This window comes from Camelus dromedarius, chromosome 1 (assembly GCF_036321535.1).
Source record: "Camelus dromedarius isolate mCamDro1 chromosome 1, mCamDro1.pat, whole genome shotgun sequence".
NCBI lineage: Eukaryota > Metazoa > Chordata > Mammalia > Artiodactyla > Camelidae > Camelus > Camelus dromedarius.
In genome coordinates this window covers 83,287,474-83,305,607 of record NC_087436.1, presented here as the reverse complement: position 1 = coordinate 83,305,607, position 18,134 = coordinate 83,287,474, and the positions used below count along the sequence as shown (strand labels likewise).

Here is an 18,134-nt window from a genome sequence, read left to right as displayed (position 1 = left end):
TGTGATGTGGCGAGGTAACTGTTTAAATAACAAAATAGGGAGAAGTGGGCACTATACTGGACACAGAATTAAATTAGGGGAGAAGCATTATAACCGACAGAGGAATCAGAGAGGAGCTGAATTCTCCAGTTCCTCGCTACTTCCCGCTTCAAGGGGCCTCAGTCCTAGACGCATGCGCAGCCCTACATACCAGGAGCTGTCCATTCTCCAAAGGCGGGCAACCGGGATGCTGGGGATTGAGGCCAGGCCCACAAATTTCAAGGTCCTTCTGGCCAAACCCACAGAGCTGGGAGAATAGATGTGCGCGGCCTGGAGAGCAAAACATCAAGGTTCAGGGCATACACAGTGACTTCCATAGGTACACGGATATATGACAGTGCATCGGACGCAATGCGGGAAAATAAACAATAAGAATGAATTCAAAGCAGTATACTTAGGAAGAAAAGTTAAACGATAGAAACTGCATATATACATGGTGACAAGCAGCCAGATTCTGGGGTGAAAACTTAAATGAGCATGTAATGTATTAAATATTCAGAATTTTATTACACACCAGGCCCAACAGCAATACAGAGCCAATTAGAAAACAAGGGTCTTGTTAAATAACTGAGCTAAATTATCATCTTAATATTCTCAATGATATCACGCAGATTCTCTCAATGAAAAATTTGGAAGAAATAAACGAATAGTCAGCACAGGGTAGTAGAGAAACCGTGGACTTTGAATACTTACCAGCAAGAGTTCAAATCTCAGCTCTGCAGCTCAGGTAGCTGTGTCCATGTTTCCTTCCTTGTCAAAGGAGAATTATAAGCTCCACGCTACAGTCCATGCTGAGGATGAAATAAGCTAATGTCTTTCGAGGGTCTAGCACAGGTCCTGGCATCGGGCCTCTGAATATTGCTTCCCTTTCCTCTCCGTCCTCTCCCTGCCGTGGAGTACATCAGTGAGACGTTTGGTTTAAACCGAAGCATAAAGGAATGAATTTCTATAAAGGAGCACATTTCCTGATGAACAGGAATGTGTTCCTGATGAACACATTTTCAAATATTAAAGCAGGTAAACCAAGGAATTTGGGACTTAAGGAATCTCTAGTTTCGTTTAGTACAGATGAGTTTTTCAAAGGCAGTAGTGTGGATGGGAGAATGGAGTAAAGTTGTTTTTTTTTTTCCTTTGTTATTTATTTTCAGAGTGAAGAATTTTTAGAATGAGGGGTGAATAGAAAAGAGTCTCATGACAGGCTTTCAATGTCAAAAAGCTTAATTCATTTTCTGAAACATGGCCTCTCACAATCCACTCTGTAATTTATAGGCAGTAAAACCAAGTGCAAAAAGAATGGACTAGGGAGGCAGACAGACAGGAGTTGGCATCCTCACCATCTGTGACCTTGGACATATTATTTATGTGAGGCTCAGTTTCCCCGTGTATAAGTTGGAGATACTAATACTTGCTGGCAAGGTTGTTGGGAGAATTATATGAGATAACATAGGCAGAGTGCATTGTGCTCAGGAAATAAAGTTTTAATACAATCAACCCTGAACTGAGGGACCTTGAACCACTGGCTGTCACTGAGAAGTTTCACTGAGATGACAGAAAAAGAAAGGTGTGAAAAGTGAAAGGAGCACATGATGATTCACAATTAAATTCACTGAAAAGAAAGCATTCTATATGTATATAGCTGTGTTCATGACATTAGTTATACTCTAATTGAATAAGTAAGATATATATAATATGAAATAACTTGCTATGCTCTCTACAAGAATCATCATTAATATGTTCTCTCTGACCCTCAGACCTTCATGTAACTGTAGATTTTGCTTGAAACACTTTTCTCCTCCTCCCCCTCCCAATGCTTAATTCCTCATCTTTACAGTCTTGACATAAATGTCACTTCATCATGAAAACTTTCTTTGTTTTACCCCAGAATAATTTAAGAGCCCTGCTATGTGCTCCTATCGCATTCTTAACTTCCCCATTTTTAGCACTTCCCACACTTTATTGAAATTGAATGTTCATTCCCTGAGGGACTGTAAAGAAGGTTGCACCCAGTTCTACAAGAATCAAGTCATTAGCCACTGCAGTCACTGACCTACAATACACCCTGAAAGGAATTCAGGGTGAAGATCAGGATGAGACATTTTGTGCTCTGGGAAAACTGACAGAACTGACCCTGACCCTCCAATAGTTAGATATTTTCAGGAGAAAATTTTTATGAGCCCGGATTCTTCCATCTTCCCACACTTAGAAAAACTCTAAAACCATTAACTAAGATGTCTGTTCCTCATGACTAGCAGCCACCTTCTACTGAGATGTGTGCTTGATGGCACGTACCCCCTTGGCCAAAATCACATATATACTGGCCTCCCCCTTTATCTCTTCAGAACAGTTCACAGAGCTCTCTGAGTGACAGTCTCCTGAGTTATAATCCTCAGGTTGTCTCAAATAAAATTTCCATTTTTTTCTTAGACTATTAATTATTTTTTGTTACCATCATGATGTCAAATTTAACTAAGGAATATAATATTCCTGCTCAATCTCTGATAATCGTAGGATTTATCCACATCCTTATTTAAGCAACCATAATCATACCAGAACTGTAAGTAAATTTAAATTTATTTCAGGTGATATAAAAATTCTTCACACCCACTGGAAAGGTTTTATTAGTAGAACATGGCAATGTAATTTTCAATAAATACGCTAAATACCATTTTTTCAAGAGGATTTTATATCAAAGTCTATCACAATTACCAAAAATTAGCCATATAAAAACATATACCATAACTCGATGAGTTTAATTAAATCTCTACTTCTGGTATACCCCATAGTCTCTTGTGAATAAATTCTCTCCACCTTAAACAACCATGTGTTTTAAACATATCTCAAGCTGCCTCACAATAACATGCATATGTGTGACAGTGAATTTTATCTGCCAACTTGACTAGGCTAAGAGATGCCCAGAAAGCTGGTATAGCATTATTTCTGGGTGTGTCTGTAAGGGTGTTTCAAGAAGAGATTAGCACTTGAATAGGTAGTAAATCAGGAGTGAAGAAGATCCCCGTCAGCAATGTGGGTGGGAGTCATCCAATCCACTGAGGAACTAAATAAAATATAAAGGTGGAGGAAGGGATTACATGCTCTCTACTTGTGCTGGGACATCTGTGCTCCAGGTTCTCAGGCATTCAGACTTAGACGGAATTATACCACCAGCCCTTCCTGGTTCTCCAGCTTACAGATGGCAGAGCATGGAACTTCCTGGCCTCCATGTTCACCTGAGCCAATTTCTACAATAAATCTCCTCTTATACATCTATATATATATATATATATATATAGATGTATATATATATACGCCACTGGCTTTGTTTCTCTGGAAAATCCTGATTAATACGCAATCATAAAAATGAGTAAGAGTTACTTTGAAGGAATAAATTTTAGGACTCACACCTGTATAAGAGAATGCAAAACTTTCATGCTTACACTCCACTACATTTAGGTGAAGTCAATTAATTAAATTGTTGAATCCACACTCAAAATGTTGGCTTATACCATATCATTTCTATACTAAAGTTCACCAGGGTGATAATTGTTTTATTTATTTTAATTCTAGATCTTATGTTTGGCTCTCCATGAACATTAGCTTGATTAAGCCTGGAAATTAACACCCTACCCAAATTTATTATCCAAAAATCAACAAAAGCAGCATCACCTTTTACTATATTTGCTATAATTAACAAAGCATGATTACTAACCAATTAATGAATGTAGTAAACTCAGTTACCACAATTCTGACTACCCGAGGAGTCCTTATCTCTCCCAGTTAAATGTCAAGGTATCCCACTAGCTTCTCATGTGCTCTTCTAACATGTCAAAAATTGCAGTGAATCTCAATTACATGCTAACTCTTCCCATCATTAGTTCTTCCTGTCTTCCATTAACAAAGTCCTTGTTGGCAGCTGAGCAGCCTTAATCAAAGTCAGATGGGAAAAATTGTACTCTACACCTCACTAAATAGCAGCCATTATTGTATAAAGCCCAACTCTAACTAATCTCAATCATTTTACTTACCTCATCTTCACAATTTACTCTTCATCTGAAATCATGTGCCAGCTGCCAAGACAGAGCCTCTTGCCATTTGTATTATCTATAACTGGTGCCACCATCAAACCATTTTAAATCCTTAGGGGATATTCCCCATTGACAAGGTTTCTTCCCAAATGCCTTATCCTTGAAGAATTTATCATGCACAATATTGTCATTTTAACAATATTATTATTAGAACCTTACCAAACATCTCTCCTCAATAGGAATTATTTAGTCAACACTGATCATATTTATAACAACTAATAACAACATTAAGCAACATAGGTTGTATCCTTTACTACCCCCAAAATAATTTCCATACTCTTTTCCCATGTCTTTCTCTTTAGAGTTCAAGACACTTGAGAAAAAAAGTTATTGTCAAATATGACAAGTTCATTCTGAATGTTTTTAGTTATTTCATTTATTTAAAAGCAAAAAGACCCTTTTAAGTTAACTCATGTGGAGGAATAAGGAACCTAGGATTTCATGGAAATCCAAGAACTAAAGCTGGAAATCTGTTTTGGATTCAAGCTCATTCTAGATACTTTAGATGCAGAAATTCAAGAATCGTTCCTCTACTACTCTGAAGTTAGTGTTACTCAGTTCTATTCTATGAATCTAATTCTTTCTATCTTGCTTTAATAACTGCTTCTGCTTATTTTTAATTTCCACTTCCCCATAATTTTAGCTCATAGATGGTCCATTATGGCCTCCCAAGTCCTGATTCCGTCTCATAAATTTTTGGTGAAAGCTTCCACCAGTAACTGATAATTTTTTGCTTTATTCCTTAGGTCCAATTCATGAGAAAGAGAATTCATTTAGTCAAATTAATCTTTTTGAATCTGGCCTTACAGGGTGAAGATTACTGTCTCGCCTGAGGATTCTTGGGTCAGATAGTTAATCCAGTCCAATAAATGGAGTTGAAGGATGGGGAAGAAGGAAGATACCATCACAGTACCACGTATGGCTCCTAAGGCAGCAGGGTCCAATGGTGGATCAGTTCCTTTGGTGGAGGTTATGGGCAGGGCAAGCACAAAGATGAAGGTGGCTGGTAGTTACAGATAAAACAACAAGATATAACCCTATTCCTTGCTTCATATTAATCCCAATTTTGTCAAATTCTATCATGCTATTGTATTTAGGTAATGCAACTGTGTCAGAGAGAAATGTAACCATTATAAATTCTTTCAAAGATCATTACACCACCTACAAAAAGCCCATAGTCAACATAATACTTAATAGTGAAAGACAATGTTTTCCTCCTAAGATCAGGAATAAGGCAAAGATGTCTGCTCTTGCCATTTCTATTCAACATCATGATGGAGGTTCTAGAAGAGCAATTAGACAATAAAATAAAATAAAAGGCATCTAGAGTTGTAAATGAAGAAGCAAAACTATCTCTATATGCAGATATTATAACCTTATATATAGAAAATCCTAAGGAATCTAGTAAAAAAAATGAACAATTAAAACTACTAAACGCACATGAGAAGATGTTCAATATACTTAATCATCAGAGAAATGCAAATTAAACACACAATGTGGTATCACCTCACACCTGTCAGAATGGCTATCATCAAAAAGAGCACAAATAACAAATGTTGGTGAGGATGTGGAGAAAAGGGAACCCTTGTACAAAGTAATGTATTCAGTATCTTGTGGTACTCCATAATGAAAAAGAATATGAAAATGAATATATTATGTATATGTAAGACTGAAACATTATGCTGTACACCAGAAATTGGCATAACATTGTAACCTGACTATACTTCAATTTAAAAAATGCAAATTTTAAAAAGCCGATTTTTCTAATTGGTTGCTTGTTTTTGATGTTGAGTTATTTGAGCTATTTATATATTTTGAATATTAACTCCTTATCATCTCCCATTTTGTAGGTTGTCTTTTTGTTTGTTGAGGGAATCCTTTGCTATGCAAAAGCTTTTAAGATTAATTAGGTCCTATTTGTTTATTTTTTGCTTTTGTGATTTTTTTTTTTTTTTTGCTTTAGGAGACAGACCAAAAAAAATATTGCTATGATTTATGTCAAAGAGTGTTCTATGCTTTCCTCTAGTTTTATGGTTTACAGTCTTATATTTAGGCCTTTAATCCATTTTGAGCTTTTTTGTATATGGTATTAGAGAATGTTCTAATTTCATTCTTTTACATGTAGCTGTCCAGTTTTCCAAGCATCACTAATTGAAAAGACTATCTTTTCTCCATTGTATATTCTTGCCTCCTTTGTCATAGATTACTTGACCATAAATGCATCGATTTATTTCTAGACTCTCTATCCTGTTCCATTGATCTATGTGTCTGTTTTGTGCGAGTCCCATACTGTTTTCATTATTGTAGCTCTGTGGTAAAGTCTAAGTCAGGGAAAGTGATGCCTCCCAGCTCCATTCTACTTCAATCTCAAGATTGTTTTGGCTATCTGGGGTCTTTTATTTTTCCATACAAATTTAAAAATTTTTTGTTCTAGTTCTGTGAAAAATGCCCTATATATTTTGATAGTAAGAAAGTAAACCATAAATGTTCTCACTACCTACCCAACTACGTGAGGTAATAGATAAGTTAATTAGCTTAATCATGATAATCATTTCAGTGTATATGTATATCAGAATATCATCACATTGACACCTTAAATACACGCAATTTTTTGTCAATCATACCTCAAAAAATTAACAAGCATAAAAATACCCACGATTCCTTTACCATGACAGAACCATTGGAAAGAGAAGTTTAAAAGCATTCTATTTATTGTGCTAGATTTATAACTCTGGAAAACAAGTAAACATGGATCAAATCACCTGTACAATTTCAGCACAGTTCTCAAAGAATATGTGGGTTGAACAAAGAGACTGAAAGTTAGACTCATTGCTTTAATACCAACATAAACCTGTTCTTTTGATTGTAAAGTATGACTAATAGCATAGGACATTATCTTCCTGTCAGAAGTTCTTCAAAAGTAAGCCAACAGTGAGCCAAATGCATAGAGCATTGTAGAAACAATAGCTTCATCCGCTTGAGGAGCTGCTGAATGCAGGACTCCCATTTACTTAAGGCTTTAATATTTAGCTCTACAGAATTCCAAGGTACATCTTGCTTCCATAAATAATTTTGTGGCTGAAGCACTCAAAATATGAGAAGATTGTCATTTTCAAACAGTCTTCTAGTTTAAATATGTAATCTTGAGGAAGGTCAAATAACAGAGCTAAACAATTTCCCATTAGATCTCTTAGGAAAACTTACACTCTCTCCTTTTTATTTAGCTTTAAATATAACCTCATCCGCATAAGATACTTATTAACTACATAGAGAAAAATAGTGATTTACAGCAGAGATAACTTGCAGGCACCACCTTAATAAAATGTTTAGAGTTAGTATCACTGGTAATGCTACTTGGTTGACTGATGCACTGAGAAGGACACAGCATCATTCTGTGGTATTCCTGGCAAAATGTATAACCTGACTCTCAAATCAAGCCAGTAACCCCACTCCTGGACATATGTCTGGAAGGAACTCTAATTCAAAAAGATACATGCACCCCAATGTTCACAGCAGCACTATATACAATAGCCAAGACATGGAAACAACCTAAATGTCCAGTGAAAGATGACTGGATAAAGAAGCTGTGGTATATTTATACAATGGAATACTACTCGGCCATAAAAAAGAATAAAATAATGCCACTTGCAGCAACATGGATGGACCTGGAGATCGTCATTCTAAGTGAAGTAAGCCAAAAAGAGAAAGAAAAATGTCATACGATATCACTCTTATGTGGAATCCAAAAAAGAAAAAGGAAAAAAGAGGACACTAATGAACTCATTTACAAAACAGAAACAGACTAGCAGACATAGTAAACAATCTTATGGTTACCGAGGGAAAGGGGGTGTGAAGGGATAAATTTGGGAGTTTGAGATTTGTAAATGTTAACCAATATACATATAAATAGGTTTAAAAAAACAAATTTCTTCTGTATATCACAGGGAATTATATTCAATATCTTGTAATAACTTTTAATGAAGTGAATATATGTATATATATATGCATGACTGGAATATCATGCTGTATACCAGAAACTGACACATTGTAACTGACTACACTTCAATTTAAAAAACAAAATCAAATCAAGGAATGAACTTGCTGTAAAGTAACTGGCTTGAATGCTTCAAAATGGCAAGATCATGAAAGACAAAAAAAAAAAAAATGAAGGAACTATTTCATATTAAAACAGACAAATGAGACATGATATCTAAATGCAATGTTTGATCCGAGGTTGGATCCTGAACCAGAAATGTTTTTTCTTCTGCTATAAAAGAACATTAATGGGATGACTGATCAAACTGAAATCTGACCGTTATACAATAACACTGTATCAATATCAATGTCCTGATTTTGGTAATTATACTCTGATAATATAATATCTCTTGTTTTCTTTTTTTTTTTTAAGCTAATGTTGATTTATTGATTTATAATCATTTTACAATGTTGTGTCAAATTCCAGTGTTCAGCACAATTTTTCAGTTATTCATGGACATATACACACTCATTGTCACGTTTTTTTCTCTGTGAGTTATCATAACATTTTGTGTATATTTCCCTGTGCTATACAGTGTAGTCTATTCTACAATTTTGAAATCCCAGTCTATCCCTTCCCACCCTCCACCCCCCTGGTAACCACAAGTCTGTATTCTCTGTCTGTGAGTCTATTTCTGTCCTTTATTTACGCTTTGTTTTTGTTTGTTTGTTTGTTTTTGTTTTTGTTTTTTAGATTCCACATATGAGCGATCTCATATGGTATTTTTCTTTCTCTTTCTGGCTTACTTCACTTAGAATGACATTCTCCAGGAGCATCCATGTTGCTGCAAATGGCATTATGTTGTCGGTTTTTATGGCTGAGTAGTATTCCATTGTATAAATATACCACCTCTTCTTTATCCAGTCACCTGTTGATGGACATTTAGGCTGTTTCCATGTTTTGGCTATTGTAAATAGTGCTGCTATGAACATTGGGGTGCAGGTGTCATCCTGAAGTAGATTTCCTTCTGGATACAAGCCCAGGAGTGGGATTCCTGGGTCATATGGTAAGTCTATTCCTAGTCTTTTGAGGAATCTCCACACTGTTTTCCATAGTGGCTGCACCAAACTGCATTCCCACCAGCAGTGTAGGAGGGTTCCCCTTTCTCCACAGCCTCTCCAGCATTTGTCATTTGTGGATTTTTGAATGATGGCCATTCTGACTGGTGTGGCAAGAATAAACAAATGGGACCTAATGAAACTTACAAGCTTCTGCACAGCAAAGGAAACCAGAAATAAAACAAGAAGAAAACCTACGGAATGGGAGAAAATTTTTGCAAGTGAAACCGACAAAGGCTTGATCTCCAGAATATATAAGCAGCTCATACGACTCAATAAGAAAAAAATAAACAACCCAGTCCAAAAATGGGCAGAAGACCTAAACAAGCAATTCTCCAAGGAAGACATACAAATGATCAAAAAGCACATGAAAAAATGCTCAATATCACTAATTATCAGAGAAATGCAAATCTTGTTTTCTTTTTGTTTTTGTTTTGAAGTGTTTATACCTCAGGTCTGCATGTTACTCTCAGTTTTTTTTTTTTAATCTAGCTATGGAAAGCTATTTACTTTACTGAGAGTATATAAGAATTCTTTGTTCTATTTTTATAACTTTTATATAAATTTAAAATATATATATAACCTCAAACAAAAAAGAATTCAGAAGACAGATCTAATACAGTACTCCTTCCAGTACTGCCACCCTAACTTATGTTGCTCAAAATTATAGCTAGACTGGAAAAGAATTTACATGTTTAGAATTTCTCTAAATTGAAAGACAAAAGTTAATTGTGCTGTTCCTTTTTTGCCAGTAGCTATGTTCCTGGCATGTTCTATAACTGCATAGTAATTTTTTCCTTGGGCAAGTTAAGAGGAACAACCAAACATTTGGTACTGGACATGTTACATTCATTTTACAAGCATTTATTTAAAACCTGCTATGTGTTAGTCACTGTGCTAGCTGCAGGGACAAAGAAAAAAAACATACATGGCATGTGACCCAAAAGATCTTACAGATTAGCAGGGGAGACAGACATATAAGTGAATGAATGCAGTGAAGCAGTATAGGTGTATAGGTGAGGGGTGTGTGTGAGTGTGTGTGTAATCAATCATTGTACACAAAGGACAGACTGGCCAGTTCCCAGGGATCCGGGAAAAGGAGAGAGTTAGAACAATCTTCCTGAAAGACACTGTGTTAAAACTGGGTCTGAAAAGACAAATAGGGGTTTAGATGGACAAACAGAGGGAAGGGTATTTGGGGCAGGAGGAATGGCATGAGCGAAGGATAATGAAGTATGAAACAGCCTAGAGTATTTGTCAGGCAGAAAATAATTCAGAATGGCTGATTCCAAGATGGCGAGTGGCCACAGTAAGAGATGCTAGAGAGAGGCAGAGGCCAGTTCCTTGAGGGCTCATATGCCACTGTGCTAGGAAACTCTGCACAGTCCTATGGAAGTGGAGTTGGGAGTTCTTGGCATTTGTCTGCATCTGTGAATAACTAACTTGTTAAACGATCAGAGGCAAAGAAAGCAAGGTACCTTGAAGTAGGTCACTGCATGCCCAGGAGATGATTTGTGTTCATCATAATAAGGGAATGGAACTGAGAATGGGATGTTCTGCGATTTTTTTTTATATCTTACTCCATGACAAGAGAAAGATCTCCATTCTTTCTCCTTCGCTCTATCATTATAAGAGACCGGTGAGGATTCACTCTCAATGTGCCAAATGAGAAAATTCAAGTTATAATCAAATGTCATCAATGTCAATTATTTTGACAGAGAAATAGTGGCTCAGTCAAGGCAACACTGCTTGACCTTGGGTGCACGTCTTTGTTTTTTGCTTCTCATAAATCAGAGTGACAAGGGGTCAAAAATCCCTGCTCACATCTTTGAAAGAGTTTAGCAGTGAAGAAGAGAAACGCTGCAATCAGAAAACTGAGGAATGAGGGCAGGAAATAGACATTGGATACGGAAGATTATTTTGAGTAAAAGTAAAAGGTCTTTAATGAAAAAATATTTCTAATTTATATCTGTCTCATGATTCTGAATTTTTATTTATTCCCATATGAAAAAATACATACAAAAAGAATGAGAAGATGGGCCACAGACTGGGAGGAAATATTTACAAAAGACATATGTGATAAGAGACTGTTACCTAAAATGTTCAAAGAACGCTTAAAGCTCAACAACAAGAAAATGAACAACCCAATTTTAAAAATGGGCAAAAGATCTGAATAAACACCTCACCAAAGGTGATATACAGATGGGAAAAAAGCATATGAGAAGATGCTTAACTTCATACATCATGAGGGAATTGCAAATTAAAATAATGAGATATAACTACATACCAATCAGAATGGCAAAAATTAAAACACATGGACAACACCAGATGCTGACAGGGATGTAGAATAATGGGAATCTCATTCATTGCTGGTAGGAATGCAAAGTGATACACCCACTTTGGAAGAAGTTTGGCAGTTTCTTAGAAAACTAAATATATTCTTACCATATGATTCAGCAATCACATTCCTTGGTATTTACCCAAATGAGTTAAAAACTTATGTCCACACGAAAACTTGCACAAGAATGTTTATAGCAGCTTTATTCGTAATTGCCAGAACTTGGAAACCACCAAGATAACCTCCAATAGATGAATGGATCAACAAATTATGATGCATCCAAACAACGAAATATTACTCAACAGTGAAAAGAAATGAGCTGTCAATCATGAAAATAAAACCTTCAATGCATATTGCTAAGTGAAAGAAGTCAATCTGAAAAGGCTACACACGGTGTGATTCCAAATATATGGCATTCAGAAAAAGACAAAACTATGGAGACATTAAAAAAAAATCAGTGTTTGCCAGGGTGTTCGGGGTAGGGATGAGCAAATGGAGCACAGGGAATTTTTAGGGCAGTGAAAATACTCTGTATGATACTATAATGGTGGATGCTTGTCGTTATACCCTTGTGCACACCTATGGAATGTACAACACCAAAAGTGAATCCTAATGGAAACTACAGATTTGGGGTGATGATGATGTGTCAATGTAGGTTCACTAACTCTAAAAAATGTGCTACTCTGATGGGGGATGTTGACAGTGGGGGAGGCTGTGTGTGTTTGTGGGGGAGGGAATATGTAGGAACTCTCTGTACCTACCACTCAATTTTGTTGTGAACCTAAAAAAGCTCTAAAAGTTAAGTCTACTTATTAAATACAGATATTCATATACAATTTACATATACAATATATAAAAATTCAGAGGCCATCAGGAGGACGAAAGCCAGAAATTCCCCTAGAGCAATCACATTCAGGAGTTCAGCAATTATATATATACATATATTTTTTTAATTGAAGTATAGTCAGTTTACAATGTTAACTTTTTTTAAAATTACTTACCACTAGGTTTTTTCCAAGCTTTATTCATTTTTGGTACACGTATTACTAACTCATTTTATTTATTTATTTATTTATTTATTTATTTATTTATTTATTTATTTATTTAAAGGGGGGAGGTAATTAGGTTTATTTATTTGTTTATTTTTAAAGGAGGTGCTGGGGATTGAACCCAGGACCTTGTGCATGCTAAGCATGTGCTCTAGTGCTTGAGCTATATCCTACCCCTGCCAGCAATTACATTTTAAGCAAAGGTTTTTACTCAGTAAGTTTTGTGATTAATTTTTACATTAAAAGAATATTTTGGCAACAGTGTGGGGGATGAAGTGGAAAAAGACTGGAGGCATGACCTGTTAAAAGCCTATTGATGAAAAATAGGACCTAGATTAAGGGATGGATATGGCAGGACCTGATGACTGACTGCGTGTGGGAAGTGAGAGGAGGGGAGCAGTACAGGATGACTTCAGTTCTGGGGCCCAGGTGACTCAGTGGATGGCGGTATCATTCGGTGGATGGTTTAGTAAAGAGGAGGGAGAGTTGGCGGGGGTGGGGGGGATGAGCTAATAAGTTTAAGAGGGTCATTCTGTCTGATCTGATCACCTTATATAACATTGTTCAGTTTATGAGTGCTATAAGTTGGTGAATAAATTATGTTTCAATGAGATCATCACATTAAAAGAAAACAGCCTCAGTGACAAGACCAAACACTGTTTTGAAATTGGTTATTATTTCCCTTTGGAAGGAAATCAAGAAGAAACCAGGGCAGAATGAATCCCAGGGCTGTGCCCCAGGTGCTGGCAGGCCTGGCAGTCAGTGCCTGGCAGGCCAGGAAGTCAGTGCTGGACTCTGAGTCAGCCACAGATGCCCGACAGACTGTGAAAATTAGGAAAAGCAGGCTCTCAAAACCCTGGAATTGCAACCGTAGTTTAAATAAATATACTTTTATTTTTACTTTCACTTAATCATGATTTTGGTAGTCATCATATTTGTCATTGGCAACAATTCTTTGGTGCAGGCTACATCACTGAAAAGTCAAATCAAGTTAGAATTATCAAAATCCTGAATCTCTTCAACATGGAAAACACAGCTTCCTACAGTCAGAGTGAAGAACCCTTAGAGATTGTCCCTGTCTTCCTCACCTGAATACAGGGAAAGCCTTCTTTCAAAGTTCATTAACTCTTACACTATGGACTGCTTGATACAATCTCAAGATTCACTGGAAACGTACACAGAGTAAAACATCTATTGATTATCATTTTGAGAATTGCTTCAGTTGTTTTCTAAGACCTCATAAAGCACTGGCCTAAATATGGATAATTAATACAACAGTCATTAAGATCACACATTTCAAGCCTACAAACTTGCTGCCTTAATTATTTAACCTTTTCTAGGATTATGAGGCTTTTAAAATCATATTAACACCATGAAAAATTCCATTCATAATTTTCACCTAGTAAATTGGAAGAGGATATGGCTTGAGGGCTAGTATAGACATTTTGAAGAAAAAAAGTTCTTCCTAGTATCATGTAAGAAACCCTTTCAGTCACAGGAAATGGTTAAGAAGAGGGAACTTCCCAGGCCTCACTGGGAGCAACCTGGAAAGCTTTTTCCTACTAAAACAACAATAACCAAATCCTGTTAGAGTCATAGAAGATACACACCAGGTACTTATAATATTTAAGATAATTTTTTGTTGTGAGGGGCTGTCCTGTGCACAATAAGATGTTTAGCAGCATTCCTGGCCTCTACCCAATAGCACCACCCCAGCTGTAACAATCAAAAATGTCTCCACAACGTTGTCAAGTGTCCCCTGAGGCCAAAATCATCCCAGTCTGAGAATCACTGTTCTAGTCTTGCTACTGAAAATATGGTCCGAAACTCAGCAGCATCACCTGGAAGCTTTTAAGAAATGAGGCGTACAAGCCAGCTATTCACTGTGATCTCAGTCATACTCAATCAAAATTTGCATTTTAACAAGATTCTCAGGTGACTCATATGCACATTCAAGTTTGAAAAGCACTGTCAGATTATGCAGATCATATTTATCCAGCAGCAGGAAGAAAGTGGGGAAGAAGGGGGAGGCAGGGTGTGCAAAAAGAAAAGGGAGTGAACAAAAAAAGAGATAAAAGCTAAGAAACTTAGTCAAAATTGAAAACACATATAGAACTGTAAAATCAAACATAAAAGTAGGTGGAGCATAGAAGACTTTAGGGCAGTGGAAATACTCTGTATGATACCATACTGGTAGATACATGCCATTATACATTTGTCCAAACCCAGAGACTGTCCAACACCAAGAATGAACCCTAAGGGTGATTATAATGTGTTAATGACTCTTTTGAAAAATAATAAACCATAAATCAAGCACAAATAATTTTTCTTTCTGTGAAATTTTTTACAAAGTTGCCAATGAGAAAGAAAAGGAGAAACTTTTTAAAGTGGAATTTTAAAGGAGGAAAAAATGTAAAGACAGGGAACTTAGGAGTATACTCAGTTAACCACAGGTTTAAATTACTAAGGCATAGACTAGAACAGTGACTATGAAGATCAAAGTGGGTGAACGCCAGGGGATTTATGAAGAAGCAGATTGTAAGAACTGGCAACTAGCTGGCTGTGAAACAGGTAGCACAGACTGGGTAGGTTGCTTCCTACATGGTCACTTTCCAAGCTGGGCTGCATGATCCAGACAAAAACCTTGGGGAATGGCAAATTACTTGCTGAGGCCTCAGGTGATGTCAGTTCTACCTCCTTTTATCCCTCCAATTTTACTTATATCAGAATTTTGCAAAGAATATGAAACAAATATATGTATGTATATGTACACCAGAAATTGATACATTGTAAACTGATTATATTTGAATAAAAAAAAAAAAGAATTTTGCCTGTGTAGTATCTTCCCCTCCTCAATGCTCTACTTTGAATTCTTGCAGAAAGAAAACTTCCCAAACTATTTTTCCTAAATATGACAACTCTGTCAAGAGGATGATTGTTTTCAGGAATGCTTCCCAATCCTCAGGCTTCTCCTCCTTTTTGATAGTTCAGATCGGGGTAGGCAAATTTATTTCTGTTAAAGGGCCAGATAGTAAATATTTTAGGCTTGGTAGTCTGTTCTGTTTCTGTTGCAACTGTAACCTTCAAGAATGAAAGCAGCCACAGACAGCGTGTAAACAAATGGTAGTGGCTGTGTTTCAATAAAACTTTATTTATAAAACAGGTGGTGGGCTCCATCTGGCCTTCAAGCCATCGTTTTCAACCTAAGGCCTAGTTCATTCTTTTCAGCTTGAACTCATCTCTCTAACAAAAATTTAAATAAGTAGCATGTATTGAGTACAAAGTGTCAGGTACTATTCTAAGTGATTTACATATATTATTACATTTTAATCTCACATCAACACACTGGGGTAGTTTATCACTCAAAGTTCAGGATAGGAAAACATAAATTATTCTAGGTATTTCCAGTATAAAAGAATTTAATAGACAAAGTATATGCTTATAAATTCACTGGAAGAGCAGAAATAGTGGGCTTGCTCTGGAGTTTGGGCTCTAAGTTCATCCAGAGGGCAGGCAGCTACTGCTGTGACCACTGCTGTTGCTGCCACAGCTGTCTCATGTCAGAGCGGATGTGTCCAGAGGGCCACACAGATCCAAGCCACACAAACCTTGTGTCTGTCAGAGCCTGCCTGTCAGCTCTCCTGCTGCGGGATGCTGGACTCTGTCTCCCTTTCACATCTCGTGAGTGCGAACTTACTGCACATTCACATCCCTAGCTGCAGGAGAGTCTGGAACATGTACTTTTAGCTTTCCAACTTCTGCAGATAGGAGGAGGGTGAGATGGAGGCTGAGAGGGCCAAACCAGCCGGTACAGATGGGTACTATTACTATTCCTATTCCAAGCCAAGTTGCAAAGAACTTCCTGCCATTTTTCCTTGATTTCCTTTATTCTAAATGGGGAGTTGCTTATTCAGATACTTCCTCTTTGATACACTTATAGTTTTAGTGACCTCTTTTCTTATTTTTGAAGTATTTCAAAATACATATGAAAAGGCTATTTTAAAGAACAAAATAGTGGTAATGAGGCTCTTTAAGAAATACTATTCCTCTTTTCACATGTTCACAATCTAATTATGTTGAACTTTTAAGCTGAAGATCAAACCTGGCCATTTTTGTGATCAGTTTTGAAATCTGACACTTATATACAGAAGCCATTTAAAATGTGTATTAACATGCAGCCCTTCAATATCCACTCAAATCTGCATTATTTACTCTTCTCTGAGCTGCTATATAGTCTGGATGGTTCATCATACTCATCTCTGCTAGCAAGTGTCTATGTCCCCATTGCAAAATTCAAATTTGTTTTCATGGATTAAAAGAGCTTATAAAAGGGGATAAAATGGGTGATGCCTGAGACTTAAGTAAATAATCTGATAGTGCTAGCTGACCCATTCTTTACTGACACTTCCCCAACCCTTTGTGGTACAGGTACAGGTTTCCCTCCCTCCTTTGTGTATCTGATGTACAATGTAAACTCAACAAGTGTTGAATAAATACACAAAGAAATGCATCATATATAAACTAGGATTTTTAGTTAACTTTATCCTATGCTGTTTACTCCACTATGAACTTCTTGAAAATTGAGATCGTATCTTTCACACTTTTATACCCGTTCTTTTTACCTCCTGTTATAATACTGAGAATACAGGAAGTTCTCAATAAATATTCATTTAACTGAATCAATGGTTTTGAAATAAAATACACATTTATCAATTATTAACCTCAAATATTAACTGGTAATATTTACATTTTTAAACTACTTAATTAAAGAAAAATTTAAGAGGGAGAAACAGTTAAAGAACAATTCACTAATATTCTAACCACCTAAACACAACCAACATTTGGTTTTTATTCATTTTTTTTTTCTATTCCTAAGTTCTTGATTTAAAAAATAATTGTACTTGTGCATAAAATTTGCGTCCTGCTTTTTTTCACTTATTATATTTAATAAGCATTTTGGTATTGTTGTGATGAGTTTTTATTTTTAACACTGTATAATGGTATATCCAGAGGACAGCTCCAGCTTCTAGGACAGTGTGATGTTAACTTTTTGTGTCAACTTGACCGTGCCAAGGGGTGCCCAGATTAAATATTATTTCTGGGTGTGTCTGTGAGGGACAGATGAGATTAGCATTTGAATCAGTGGACTCAGTAAAATAGACAGCCCACTGCAAAGTGGTTGGGCATAATCCAATCCATCATAGGTCAGAATGAACAAAAAGGTGGAGGAAGAAGGAATTCATGCCTTTTGCTTCCTACCTGGCTGCCTGAGCTGCGACATCTGTCGTCTCTTGCCCTTGGACTAGGATTTATACCACCTACTTCTCTGGCTCTCAGGCCTTCAGATCCATATTGGATTTACACCACTGGCTTTCCTAGGTCTCCTGCTTTCAGAAAGATCTTAGGACTTCTCAGCTTCTATAATCATGTGAGCCAATTCCTCATAATAAACCCTTCCATACATACACATACACACACATACACACACACACACAATTAATTCTGTTTCCCTGGAGAACTCTGATAAATCTA

At 36.5% G+C, this 18,134-nt stretch overlaps 1 long non-coding RNA gene across 2 annotated transcripts in view; it reads right to left on the bottom strand.

The window, feature by feature from the left end:
* LOC116147394 (uncharacterized) overlaps nt 1-18,134 on the bottom strand; it is a 35,652-nt gene that overhangs the window by 14,749 nt on the left and 2,769 nt on the right. For both annotated transcript variants that reach the window (XR_004130948.2, XR_004130947.2), the window contains exons 2-3: nt 733-925; nt 191-309 (exon numbers count right to left, since the gene is read on the bottom strand). This is a non-coding gene — a long non-coding RNA (uncharacterized LOC116147394). The remainder of the gene's footprint in view (nt 1-190; nt 310-732; nt 926-18,134) is intronic.